Source organism: Protopterus annectens, chromosome 4.part0, assembly GCF_019279795.1.
Source record: "Protopterus annectens isolate FY-2018-M chromosome 4.part0, PAN1.0, whole genome shotgun sequence".
Taxonomy (NCBI): Eukaryota; Metazoa; Chordata; order Ceratodontiformes; family Protopteridae; genus Protopterus; species Protopterus annectens.
The window spans coordinates 369,489,954-369,504,095 of record NC_056733.1 but is presented as its reverse complement, the minus strand read 5'-3'; positions in this window follow the sequence as shown (position 1 = coordinate 369,504,095).

The window sequence follows — 14,142 nt, the reverse complement described above, 5'->3', positions numbered from 1 at the left end:
ACTACAGCGGGGAATGGAACCATTTCCAACTCCCCACTATAGTGCACTCTGCCCCTAAATGTCGAATGTGCAATGAGCGACTCTCACTGTGCATTCGCTCATTGCACATTCGAACCGTGGCCTTCCGCTCAAAGTTTTCAGAACTTGAAAACTGTCTTTCAACATTTGACGTCGCCTGTGCACAATACGCACATGTAAAGGTAAACCTTAAAACTAGCCCTGCTTAAATGTGTGTGTACAGAAAGCTGTTACAGGTTATGAGGGGCTGGAGATTGTGTAGTTATTACAACTTTAATTTTCATTACGGTCAAACCTTAGAGGTGTGCACATGAAGTTATTATAGCTTGTGTTTGAGCTGAGGGCAGTGTTTCTCACAAACCTCAGAGGTGTACAAAGAAGGTTACTTTAGCTTGTGTAAGAGAGGTGTACTGTCTAGGAGCAACAAATTTGAATATATTACTGAAATCATTCTCACAATCATGTATTAGGCACATATGTGTCTGCCTTTGAGGGCTAGGGGTGAAGAACATGCTATGTATATGCAAATCAGCAGTCACTTGAAATATATGACAAAGGCAATTTAAATCTCTGCTTTCATCCCAGTCTAACACCAGAGGGATGCATAGGCAGTGACTGTCTTTTGTAGGGGGTTATGGAGGTAGGCAGTATTCCCAGATAAGACTTCTCACAACTACTGGCTTGTTAGTTTACTGTAAACTACAATTTTGTCAGCTTTGAAAATTAAGCCTTGGGCACAACTTACGTCTTCCTTGAAAGAAAAAAAAATAAGACTGAAATTCTTTTTTTTCATGATTTTTGTTTAGGCCACCATTGGAGTAAAATGTTGAGAAAATGCTCTAAAATGCATCCCAGACCATCTATAAACCTGTGGCTTCTTGGGCCCTGGCTTGAGTTATTTCCTAAATGGTTATTACTGGGCTGTCTTGTTCAGGAAAGGTGTGTTGAAAGGATACAAGGAAAACTAAAGCTGAACCACAACAGTGAATTTCTTTCCTTAATCATAATTTCTGTTCAAGCCATTATTGGATGAAAAGGTTGTGTAAAATGCATTTCAGAGCATATAGAAAGTTATGGCTTCTTGAAAAAGCTGAGAGTAAGGCAGAATGTGAGATAAGGAAGAAAAAAGTAACATGCATGGTATGGGGAGCCCAAAAGGAGTGCAAATCAGAGGAGAGGACTGGATTGTGTGTGTGTGTGTGTGTGTGTGTGTGTGTGTGTGTGTGTGTGTGTGTGTGTGTGTGTGTGTGTGTGCATGTGGGGAAATGTCAGCCTAGTCATCATTTCACTTTAAGTCCAGACCTGTACATAGACTTGCTGCAATGTATCATTGTTGCAACTAAGTGCCAGTAACTGTAACTGACCCTTTGTTAGACAGGTCACCATAGTGATAGTGTGGTACATAGGTCTGTTGTAATGTAAGTGCTTGTAGCTGCAGGTCTGTCTGTGGCTACTATTCCTAAAAGTTTGCAGCACGCAATAAAAGGCTGCTTAGGATGGATGGCATTGATAGGATGATACTTATACTGGAAGTGCCTAGGGGGCCCCCAACTTGACATTTGCTGGGGGCCCCCAAAATGCTAACACCGGCCCTGGGTCTATATTAAATTACGGAATGCTTAGAAAAGCGAACGCTAATTCATCTACCCCTTTTAAGCGAAAGCTTAAAATCTCGAACACCCGGAACAGCGAATTTTTTTCCTGGGAAAAAATTTGCTGTTCCAAGAAACACACACACAACACAAGCACACCAAAAAAAAGCAATCCACACTCATACACTTAAAATCCTACATCTACCCTACACTAAACTGTACATACACTACTATCTATGCACTTACCTTAACCCAAACCCTAACCCTAAGGTCTATCACTATCGCACATTCATCTGACCAGCGCCCTAACCCTAACTCACCTACCCTGCCCTAACCCTAATGTCTGTCACTATCACACACTCACCTCACCCTTGCCCTAACCCTAACTCACCTAACTCGCACCTTAACCCTAACGTCCACCCAATCACACACTTACTTGAACACGACCCATAACTTTCCACCACAGTGCTGAAAATAGCGAAGCCACAAAAACGGCCAACCGAATTCTTTCCCTAGGAAAAAATTTGATGTTCTGCAGCTTCGCTATTTTCAGCGTTCACTGTTTTAGGGGCAATATTAGAACATTCAAAAGTTTTAAAACTTTGATGTTCTAATATAGACCCTCCCAATAGGCTAGTGGATTTCTTTTCAGGGCATACCTGATGTGGCATTCATACAGAGTAGGAATTTGATAACTTTTCAGGGCAGACCTGAGGTGTCATTCATAATGAATAGGAATTTGGCCAGGGCACCAAGAAAATCTCATGTTTCATTTTGACAAGTGCTGTGGGATCTTTTACATCTGCATGAGCTACCACTACCTCAGACAGATGGGAACCCAGTTTAATGTTTCATGCGAAGGATGACACCACTCTGGAATGAATGCATTACCTCCTTTATGCTGCACCGCAGTGTTAGTACTGGAAAAAATGAATTCAAGTACATGTGGTGGAAACAGAACCCACAAATTTCTGATCGCTCACACTCAAAGGTGAGTGTGTTACTTGTTGAGCTACTGAAACCGACAAATCTAGGTCATGTACCCACTTCTTGTGTTTCTATTAGAATAGTTTTAAATTAATGCAAAATTCTAAAATACAGCATTGTGAAACAAAGTATAAAATACTGAACGTTAAGACTACACATATTCTGATTGCAAAAATCAACATTAACTATAATTCTAGAATTCAGTTCATGGTCATGCTTGGAAAACTTGGTAGCATAAAATACAGTGCTGTATGTAATTTAAAAATCATTAAGTTTGGTTATAGATATTCAAGGTATTATGTTTATTAACTGCTAAATAAAGAGGAGACTGCTCTGGTATGTATTATAAGACATACATATATCAATAATAGTCAACATCACTGGAAAAGTGGAACATTATATTAAGTTTATGTTGTGTTTGTGTCCAACTTATTGGTCTAGAATGCTCCAGTAACTGATGTGAGTTCTCAGTGTTTTGGAGGTCAAGGTGCCACATTTTCAAAAGAAGCATTCTAGTAATTTTAAAGCAATGAGAGGAAAACCTGCACAAGTGTGTGCTGGGCATGGATGAGTAAAGCCTCATCCGCAGTCCAGATGTCTAAAATTTGACTAACGGCTTGGGTGCTCGACAGTGTTTACTATGAGGAAAGGTGTGCCCATCTTGGGAGGGAGGAATTGTTCCCATCTCACTTGCAATGCAGCTCTGATGACAGTGACATGGAAGTTCATTGTGATGTGGACAACTCATGCCAGGAAGATGATGGTGTGGCTACCAAAACTGGTGATGGTATTATATTTTGATGCAAGTGGGCAATCATGTATCAGCAGACTGTGGAGAGTATAGACTATTGATGTGGTGGACCTTTTCACTTCTATTCCCCATAGAGTTGGCTTAAGAGTTTTTTGAAGAGATTCTAAGGTACGGAAATAATTTTCCTGAAAAAGAGATTTATGTTTTTACTGTCTTAATGGAACTGGTATTAAACAACAATTTTCTCTATTTTGAAGGGGAATTTTTTCGACAGTTAAAGGGAGTTGCCATGGGGGGCCATGTGTGCCCCCACTTATGCAAACCTAGTGATGGCTTGGTGGGAGCAAAGGTGTGTGTTTAATTCAGTATTTAAGGATTGTTGGGCACTATACAAACATCATTGTGTGCTGTGGTGTGCTTTGCTTGCTGTGGAACACATTAAATGTTTTAAGGTGGTTACAGCTTGCTGGTGCTTTTTTCCTGTTTATTGGTTTTGTTTTGGGCACCTCATCCTCCTGGACTTTTTTTTTGTTTTACTAAGAGTATAGACAGACCTTCAAGTGACAAAAATTCCATATCACCAGCAAGGATGGGTTTATGCCATTAAACTGATAAAAGCTTTTGTTGCTGGATATCATTGAGAGAGGAATGTGCTTCCAAGGCTGCCTGGATAACAGCCCCTCTGAGAATGCATATCTGATTAAAGGGGGGGACTGATGCCCAGCAAACAAATGGGCAAAAATGACACAAAAAAGCAAACACTGAACAAAAATAGTCATACCTCAAATGTTTACTTTAATACTGAAGTATAGTCAGTAATTCATTCTAATTTGGTAATACCATGTGCACAAGGAAGACAATAAAGGAGTGGATTTTGAGGGAGCAAATGCAATGTGGATGTTTTTCTTCAGTAAGCAAGCTCAATAATTCTGAAAGTAGAGTGATGTTAGGAGTGTGAATGGTTTATGGATGCTATTTTAAAGCAGATCTTCAATCCTGAAAGCTTTACTAACATTGCAATATTCAAACTTAAATATAATTGTCTAGAACAGTGTTTTAGATTGTGCATACCTCTCAACTGTACACATTTACGCAGAATGTCCAGATTTTTGCATCACATTTTTTGGCTTTTTCCTCATACAATTTGTGGTTTTCTGGAAAAGCATTGGGATGATCTAAGGACGGAAGTCACTATATAATGACATACATTTGAGTTTCAGACTTTATATCCTTCAGAAAGTGCATACTAATATAAATCCTTTTTGTTCTAGCAGCTTTCTAAGTTTATAAGAGTAATATTTAAAATATGTCCTTATTTTTGGGTCTTCATCCCCAAATTTCATCAGGCTTTGTCTAGATTTCTTAAGTTAAGAGGTTGAGAGATATGGATTGCACTATAGAATTATTCTGCACAATTTACTTAGCTACTATATTGTACATTCTGCTTTGTTATACTGTATATTATAATTATCTTGGTTGTGTTTGTAAAAGCAAATGTCAAAACTGGAGAAGTGAAGACCACAGCATGTATATCCAAACGATTTTATTTAAACTGATGATAAAACAAGTAAGCGCTTTCTCAGACTTCATTACCACCACACATCACTTCCTTTTAAATACAATTCATATTAATCATTAACCAATTAAGCAATTTAAAATTTTAATTGAACAATCACAATATTTTATAAAAAATATACATATCGGAAACATTTTACTTAAATGAAACTTTAAAATATTTCAAATTTAAAATCTATATATGAATTACTTGAACTACCTAGCAGCTAAATGTGGTTTTATAGAATCCCTTTCATTGAGCCCAGGTATCTTGTCAGCCTGTAGCTCAATGATCCAAGGTAGCTCACTTTGTTCAGTGATATTCCTCTTGTCACCTAACCGTAAATTTAAGTTTATGCAACAGATAACCAAAAATTGAAATATAGGAGTATTATTCATAACTGTATGTTTAGCCAATGCACTTCTCTCTATGTCTCTATTACGAATGGCTGAGAGGTGTTCTCTTGCCCTGTCTCTAATTGACCTTTTGTTCATTCCCACATAATACGCCTGACAGTCATTACATACTGCTAAGTAAATTAAATCTTTTGTAGTACATGTAGCTTTTACCTTAAATTCATATCTAACTTTTGTTGTTGGATGTACAAATATATTATCAGAACTTAATACATGACATATGTTACATACCCACACGGTGTCAGATAGGTTTTCAATATGTCATTCACAATATGTGTATGGTTACCTGAATTACATAATATTCTCTTCAGGTTCTTCTTATTTTTATGCCTAAAACAGGGTATATCGCCCACTATTTCTCTTATTTGTGCATCAGATTGTAGAATAGACCAAATTCTTTTCACTGTGTTCCTTATTGCAATAACATTGCTAGAATAATGTAAACATAGTGAAACTGTGTTCAAATCAGAGCCATGCCCTCTAGTGTTCTTAGAATTATTCTCTATATTATTTACTCTAGAGCTACTATTGTTAGACATGTATGGCTTAGCTAAAAGAGTGTCTTAAACTCTCTACTTGCTTAAAATTCAGATCTATCTCTTCCAATGAATATTTTCGTTCAAGTAATTTGTTTTTAAAATGGTCCATATCTGTATGGAATGCATCTTCTTCTGTATTTAGTCTGGATATACGCATTCCTTGCCCTTTAATTATATTTTTATAAATATAAGATAGATGCATACTATCCCATGATAAAACATTGTTTCTCCGACATGATTTCCTATATAATCTAGTAGTAAAAACACCATTGCAATCTCTCATTATAGTATCATCCAAGAATTCTACTTTATCCATTGACGCTGTAAAAGTAAACTTTAGAAAACTAGTACTTTCATTTTAAAAAGTGATGAATTTTAGCAATTTATCATAAGAACCAGTCCAAATCATCAAACAATCATCCACAAATCGCTTGTACATAAATATATGCACATTATATTCACTGTTGATTAAAATTTCATTTTCTTCCCATTTCGCTAATACTATATTAGCAAAACTGTTCGCACAAGATGTCCCCATAGCAACACCCACTTGTTGTAAATAGTATTTGTCATTAAACAAAAATGCATTGTTTTCCAAGATAAGTTCAAGTAGCATACATATTAAATCTATCTGCACAATACTCTAAGTACTATTCTTACATAAATATGACTTCACTGCATCTATTCCATGCGCATGAGGTATAACTGTAAACAGAGAACTTATATCTTAACTGACCAACCAACTTTCTTTTAATCTCTGTTGATTCCCTGAAGTAATAAGGGATAGATCATGTAAAAGTTGTTTAGTGTCTCTCAGTACATATTTGGACTTCTCAATTATTGGCTTTAAACATTTTTCAACATACATAGATAGTGGGTGGGTGAACCATCCTCGACCTGACACTATAGGTCTAAGCGGTGGGTTGTTTGAATCCTTGTGCAATTTAGGTTGACCTTGAATTAATGGAATGACTGGATAAGGGACTAAAAAATAGTCCAGAAGTTGTTTAGAAATAATATGACTCATAAAGCAATCATTTAACATATTGAACACATAGCTGCATAATAAATCAATATCAAATGAAGTTATACTTTTATAGACTTGTTCATCATTTAACAAACTTATCATTTCACTCATATAGCATTCGGTGTCTAGTGTAAGGATTCCCCCTCCCTTATCAGCTGGCCTAATACATATTGAATTGTCATTTTGTAGTTCATGCAAGGCTTTGTACTGATTGGCTGTTAAATTATAAAACTTTCCTTTCATGTCTCTACTACTACTAAACAACAAAGAACGAATGTTCATCTCACATACATTACAAAATGTTTCCATTGCTGCGTTCATTTCAGGTAAAAATGTTTCCAAATTTTTAATTGCTTAATTGGTTAATGATTAATATGAATTGTATTTAAAAGGAAGTGATGTGTGGTGGTAATGAAGTCTGAGAAAGCGCTTACTTGTTTTATCATCAGTTTAAATAAAATCGTTTGGATATACATGCTTCACTTCTCCAGTTTTGACATTTTTTTTGGTACTTTTTGCTTTGGAGAGGGTGAAGTTTATCGGCAGTGGCTGCATTTTTTCTATTGATTCTTGTGTTTGTAAAAGTCCAGCTTTCTTATGTATGCACATTTAGGTAAAAAATAAAATTGAAACTTGTATCACAGAATTCAGACGTATAATAATTCCACAATCCTGTCTTACAGAATTAAAACCATTTTTCATCCTGATTCTGGATAAGAAAGTTTATTATTTACATTTGCAGAAGTTTCTGCAAAGCACAGCTATTATTAATCTCTCTGATTTCCATGGATGCAAGATTTTTTTCCATATCTCCTAAAGTGCATAATTGTGTGACAAAACATTAAGGATGAAATCACTAAATGGCATTTTTGACTAGAATTACACATGTTACTTAACAGAAAATGTGTGTTAATACATCTGTTTATTTGTGCAGTTTCTAAGTGAATAATACTAGTAAGAACCTATATCAGAGATTCTGGGCCTCTGTCCTTTACTTTACGCTCAGCCTCTGATTCTTGAGTCAAGAGGCTGACAGCCATTTTGCAGTGCTGACCGAACACCTTCTGCAAACTCCCAAGTTTACTAGGCATTTCCATTCTACCTGTTACACTGGTACACAAAAGCCAACATCCACTATTTTGAAAAACAAGTCCCCCATCCCTGGCTTTACCTAAGCCTCAGTTGATAAGCACTGAACCTTACATTTTCTTTCCTGATATCAGTTTTGCCACCACGTTATGTTCTTGTTTGTGGCAGGATAAGAAGCTGGTGTACTATCGAATCACATGCCTTTATTCATCTGCAGCAGCCATTTGCTACACTGCTGTGCTCTGAGAAATAAAAGGATGAGTAGGTAGCAAACAAAGGGAAAAATATGTACGTCAAATAAGCATAGCTTTTTTATTTCTACAGCAGAGTGCGCCTCCAGGCGTTTCTGCAGTTACCTCCTACTGTGCTTCTAGATGTCAAATACTGCTTGTTCATATTTGCATTAATAATTCCAAACCCATTCTACATACAAGGTATCAGGATATTTTATCTTGAAACATAGATTGTGACAAACATGATTGTACTAATATTTGACCTGTGTCAATGAGTATTTACTAAAACTGTAAGGTGATAACTTCATTTTTAAAGGGTCAAGCCACACCCACTGGGAGTTAAAGGTACAAACTCAAAAGGGCTGTACTGGAAGGAATAAGTCAAGTTTGATTTTTTTTGTTACCAGAAATCGTAGGTTAACTGGAACCTCACAGACTCAATAGATAGTGCGGTATACATAGTATCTCCAAGATGCAGCACACATACGTATGTATGCAGACACACACACACACACACACACACACACACACACACACACACACACACATTGAGATCACTCAAATGCACAGATATATAATAATGATTGCAGTGTGCATCAAACATATATTACATTCTAAGGGTGTGTGATCATCTGTTCTGCACAGAATCCTTCTTGTTACTGCACATACAAATTGGCATTTTTTAACTCATTCAAGTTGTGAAAGGATTGCTATTTTTTGATTTGCACTTATACACGTGCACACACACACACACACACACACACACACACACACACACACACACACACACACATACACACACACACACACACACACACACACACACACACATGCACATGTGCACTCATATCTACTAAGACAAGCATGTGTAAATGTGTGTGTGTTTCTGTATGAGCATACAAAGAAAGAGGAAAAAGAAAAACAAACGATGAAAACGGACAAATCCTAATTTAGGATACTGTCTGGTACTGTGTGTTTCATTTACATATGGGTGGACAATGATTAAATCCTCGTGCTTCATTTGTTTGAAATTAAACCTGCTGAAGATCAGAGCTCCTCAACAGTATTACTGTCAGCAAGTTGTACGACAGTGATGTCCCTTTGGGGAAATGTCCCCCTGCTTTGAGTTGGTGCAACCACAGAGGTGGAGTGTGTGTGTGTGTGTGTGTGTGTGTGTGTGTGTGTGTGTGTGTGTGTGTGTGTGTGTGTGTGTGTGTTTGTAAATATATATATATATATATATAAGTTAAGTGGTGTGAGGTGTGAGGGACTTGCCCACCACATTGGAGAGGTGCAGAGGGGCTTGCTCTCCTGCAAAAATATTCTAAAAAGTTATTTTTGAGGGGGGATTTAGTTTTGGGATTCTGATCCTCAGTGGGTTAACTTTCACCCACTCATAGTAGAAATGGTCTATTTACTTACCCCCACAAAAGAATGAATCCTGATTTGGGACATGGTCTGTTTACTTGCTCAGCCCTCTATCTCAGTCTTGTAGTCACCCTTCACTACACACGCTCAGGGAGCTATATTTAAATGTAACTCTCCAAGGGTATCTTCATTAGTTTTGCGCTCTGTTGTCTTAGTCCTGACGCATCTACTGACCTGAATGGTCATACACAGCACAAACACTACATCTACTATTTTATCTGTTTAAATGTTTACATCATTGGGTCTTTGAATTAAATATTTAAATAAAACTAGCTACTGTGGTATAACACTGAACACACATTAAATTGGAAATCATGAGATTCCTTAGTTAAGTAGGTATTATGAAATGAAATCCTTTGTAAGGCCATTTAGCATTACATATATACCTCCTACATATCTGTTGCTTTCTGAGCGTTTTATTTTACTATATGTAGAATTACATATTGAGTATCATCTAAAACAAAACGGCTCATGTACACAAAAGGGAGAGAACAGAATTACTATACGCATATAGTCAGCGTGAGTGACTGACAGTGAGTAGAGAAAGGGAGTTGAGTGACAAGTCAGTGGTTTGGAAACGACTGACATTCACCTTTCTAAGCAAACAATATTGACTCTCATTCCGGAGTGCTGTGTTGCACATATTTATGTCAACAGGAAACACTTTCAGAGATAGAGTGGCTTACAAACAGTTTACTCAATGAGAACAATACTTGTGAGAGTAATCAGGAAACTAAATCTTGAAAATAAATACTTAAATACTAGGTTTTTGCTTACTGCTGAATCAGAACATACTAAGCACAGATATCCACTTTGTGAGAGTTCTTGGAGCTTTCAGTCTAACAGTGGGTGACCAGACACTGGTGGTAGGAACAGAGATGACTGATACCTCTGGGATTAGGATCACTAAGCAAACCTTTCTAAGGCTGCTAAATGCTGCCCACAGCTGCCAAAGAGCATTTCTTCAGCAGCTATGACCAAAGTAAGGGGAGGTGAGACATAAGATCAAAGGAAAGATGAGAGGAAGCTTGCTGCAGCCAGAAGCTGTACTTATAGATCCCGCATTATGGTGAACATTCATATCTTGCACTTGAAGTCATAGATAACTGGGTACTGAAAAAGACAGGGCGGGGTTCCCATCTCAGTACCTTTTAGTAGCTATAATAAGTGAAAATTCTGTTGATAATTGTAGACCCAAATGAAGAGCCTGACTTAGAAGTCATGTCCAATGTGTAAAGATTTGCAAATTTCTCTGGAAGCACAGATGATCTAGGCTATGAGCCACTAGAGGGCTGATTCCAGTAGTCCAGGGAAATATTCCTTTTGCCTGCTGTGCAACTTTTTAGCAAGTCACTTAGTCCTCTGAAGCAAGGCTGGGCTTCTGAGTGGTCTCCTACACTTCATGTCTAGTCAATAATTATGAACCTATAAGCATATACCCAAGCAGCAACTGTGTAAATGCCTTCCAAGGGGTAATTATGGATGAAGACTATGAATGCAGACACAACTGTGACAGAATGCTCTCTAGGATGGATTTCCAAGATTTTTGCAACATCTATTATAATACAAGGAAGTACAACATGAAATACACTTGAAGCACTGTTTGGTGTCCCTTTTGTCAGTGGAAGTAAAGAGATGATTGCCTTTTTCATTGGGATTTTTACTGTCTGTATTTTACTTTAGCTGTGCGTGTATGTTCATTAAGTAAAGGACATCACATCCCTGGTTGGAGTACTGTGGAAGAAAAAAGTGACAAAAGAAGAGAGGGAATTAAATTGGTCTCTTTAGGGAGGATCAATGTGCAGTGAATCTCTCTTTTTGAAAGATCAGCTAGGGAACTTGAACACACAAGGCGTGTAATTTAAAAATTTGTTCGACTGACATAAATCCCAGCAAAAACAATGTATTCTAAGGCATATATTTCAGGATTAAATCATTTGAATCTGCTAAAACAGTAGGCTGAGGAGTAGAAAACTCATTTCACCATACCAGCATAAAATAAATATCTCAAGGGGGGAATGTGTTCTTAATTATTAGCTTGGGAATGAAAAGTGCTGCAGATAAAGGCCTTACAAGCATTTAAGTGAGGCTAAGGGTTTTACATATTGACAGCTAAATGGACTGTAATAGAACAACAGCCAACAAGACAAACAGAAAGCTCTAGAAGTAAATAAAAGAATAGAGAAATAGAGAAGGCAGGAAGGAAAAGAGATCTATACCTCAGTTGCTAACTGAAACTGAAAATATTTTCCAGTTTCCCTACATGGCGTCTGAGATACATACATCCATGCATACATACAAATATTTCAGGCATGGGCAATAATGCCTTTCTAGCCTGCCAATATACCAAAACACTTGTTCCCATAATAAGTGTCCTGGCTATTCATAAAAATATCTAAACTACTGCTTGCTTTAATGTATGCTTCACCTCAAAAAATCTAGATCCATCAGAGCCTGGAGGGATAGATTCATCACCCAAAGACTCGCTGGCCTTGTTCAAGAGAAATCTTGACCAATGGATGGGAGATCGCAGATATACCCCAGGAATTACCTCAGTGTCACTGCTCGACAGAGGCACAGCAAAATAATGGGTATAGTTCCCCATACTAAAGGGCAGATAGCCTAGTATGAACCTATGAACCTATGAACCTATGTAATTTGGTAGTCTGTTCCATCCATCAGCTACTGTCTCGGAGAACCAGTTAGTACAATTCTCATTCCTATCAAATCTTCTACACAGACATGGTCTGATGATTCTCCACTATTTTCTGATAACCCCAAACATTCCCAGAGGTAGTTGCCCCTAAATACCTTATAAGAATAAGATCTCCTCTTAAATACCTATAAGTGACGCTGTACAAGTTCAGATAGTATCAGTCTTTCTTAACAATTTAAACTTTCACATCCATGGATGCCCTTGGTATATTTCTGCTGTACTCTTTCCAGTCTATTCATGGTTATTTTTAAAAGGTTTCCATGTTGTTATTCCAAACTCAAGTTCGTGTCTAATGTAACTAATAGACAACAGCTTCATAATTTCTGATTTTCTAAGACTTTGGTTAAAAACACAAAAAGAAAAATCTAGCAAAGCTAGAATTTCCACTGTGTGATACCTTAAACCTCTTGAATCAGAGGCAATATGGGACATATGTAAATTACCCTTTAAGGATATCAGGTGTTTCATGGCATTTCTGAATGTTCTTGACTTTTTTCTTTTACTTTTATGTCTTTTTATGGACAATTTCAGGCCAATAAAGCCAAACACCTCTAGCTGTGGACATGAAACACCTGATATCCTTAAAGGATAATTTACATATATCCCTTGTTGCCTCTGATTCAAGAGGTTTAAGGTATCACACAGTGGAAATTCTAGCATTGCAAGATTTTTCTTTTTGTTTTTAACCAATTGGTTTTCCTGCGTGACCTTTTTATTCATTATTTTCTAAGACTTTACAAATCTTTTTATACAACATGTAGTTCTAGTACTCTCATTAACGAATTGGTTGATATTACTGAAAAAATTAAAAGTTGGATCCACCATATACTCTGGTCCTCAAACACATCTACAGTTTCAATCACTGTGTGCTGTAAATATTTACCTTTCAATTTATATATTCCAAATCTGATATGATTAGTTTTTGACATTTATCAGTGCTAAGTGAAATGCCATTAAAGTGAGAATGATAGAAACAGCTGGGTTTACTATCAATTGTGCGACAACAAGCTGTCAGCACGTATGCTGCTAAAAATTAGATTGTCATTTTCACAATGTCAAGTGTATGGGGTAGTTGAACACACTAGTGCATTCCCATAAGTGTGTTCAACAAACTGTACGGAGATCGGGTCTATATTATAACATCGAAGTTCTTAAACATCGAATGTTATAATATCGAACCCCAAACACCAAAATCTGAAAACATCGAACAGTCAGAATAGCGAATTTTTTCCGAGGGAAAAAAATTGCTATTCCGAGAAACATACACACAACACAAACACACACAAAAAATAGCAATCCACACATATACACTTAAAATCCTACACCTAAACCTAAATTAAACTTTACATACACTACTAGCTATCCACTTACCTTAACCCAACCCTAACCCTAAGGTCAGTCACTATCGCACACTCACCTCACCTGTGCCCTAACCCTAACTCACCTAACCCGCCCCCTAACCCTAACCTACACACAACTGCACACTTACCTGACCCGTGCCCTAACCCTAACTTACCTAACCCGCCCCTAACCTACACACAATCGCACACTTACCTGACCCACATCCTAACCCTAACTCACCCAACCCACCCCTAACCCTAACATCCACACAACCACACACTTACCTGTCCCGCTCCCTAACCCTAACTCACCTAACCTGCCCCCTAACCTACACACAATTGCACACTTACCTGAATTTGACCCGTAACGTTCCAACATATTGAATGCTGAAAACAGCAAAGCCACAGCAACGGCTCACCGAATTCTTTCCCTGGGAAAGAATTTGGTGTC